We start from the raw sequence: 1,255 nt of genomic DNA, 5'->3' as shown, positions 1-1,255 counted from the left end.
TGGACTGTTGATAATAATTTAATTCAAAGAAAGATGTAATAAAAACATTGGTGAGTGCCTATGTGTGAATTCACTGGAACTTTGCTGCTGGCTCCAAACAAGACTTCATATAAAGTAGAGCCTGTTTTCTTAAAGACCAACACCTACAACCAAGACAAGTGAAACCAAAACCATTTGCTTGGAGAGATAACAATAGAAGTAAGTCAGAAAATACATTTTTTGTATTATGGGTGAGCAGACCCTTTAAAAGAAGAACATAAAGAGGCTTAGCTGGTCACACACAAATGGATGGATGGATGAGTGGACAGATAGATGGATTCATAGACACCACAACATCATGACGAGGCCCTGTGCAGGCAGCTTTGGGGGCTCACAGGACTATCATGCATGGATCTTGACCTGGACGCCCCCCCTGTGATGAATTCAGCCATGCAGGTGCCACCTCAGTATGCACTCAAAACATCACTGCTGACAAGTCTCACGCCGACCTCAGCTCTGCTACTCTAATCGCATGGACAGGTTCGGTTTCCTGTGGCTTTTATGATTTGTGGAAACACCAGTATTTTAACGCTGGAACCAGCAGCTTCACTCGACGTCCCCCCCAGCAGTTGTTTTGAGTGGACAAAGAGATGGACAGCTTCCCCAGCCAAACAACATCAAGCATCCCAGGACGGCCTCTCCATGACCGGCTGCTCTGTAGCTAATCATGGCCAAGCCCTGCCTCCAACCCCGACCCACCCCCATGAAACGACAACAGTAGTCCAGATGGGTGGGGAGAAACACATATAGGAAACACGGGCAGGTGCGCAGCCCAGACAGAAAACAGGAAGTGATGTAAGGGCAGGGAGAGGATACTCGTCATTAACAGGAAGAACATACCAAGTCTAGAACAGAGATAGCTGGGACAGCAGTCTGCTGCTGAAGAAGAAGAAGAAGAAGAGAATAAAGAGTGAGAGATGGAGAGGAGGTAGGGAGGGAGGAAAGGGAGATACCCAAATACTGAATAGGAAAGTATGAAGGAGATAAAAATAAACTGGCAAAAGGGAGGGGAGGGAAGAGGGAGGAGAAACTGAGGAGTAAAATAGAAATAAGGAAAGGGAGAGGGAGGACAAACAGTAAAGTGAAAACATTGTTTTTCTCCACTGTGCTGATGAGCGGCTGTTTAAAAGCTCCTTCATCCACCACGTCCGAATGCAGCCACTGCACCACCTAACTACATCCTAAACATGGATCTCACTATTTTGAGATCCAATAC

General features: G+C 46.2%; 1 protein-coding gene across 1 annotated transcript in view; it reads right to left on the bottom strand.

Annotated features, from left to right (window-relative positions):
• The window catches only part of afdna (afadin, adherens junction formation factor a), a 107,633-nt gene that overhangs the window by 16,800 nt on the left and 89,578 nt on the right, over positions 1-1,255 (bottom strand).

Source organism: Seriola lalandi, unplaced genomic scaffold, assembly GCF_002814215.2.
Source record: "Seriola lalandi dorsalis isolate HSWRI2012SDOR001 ecotype SW California unplaced genomic scaffold, Sedor1 jcf7180002054901, whole genome shotgun sequence".
Taxonomy (NCBI): domain Eukaryota; kingdom Metazoa; phylum Chordata; class Actinopteri; order Carangiformes; family Carangidae; genus Seriola; species Seriola lalandi.
This window is presented reverse-complemented; position numbering and strand designations above follow the sequence as displayed.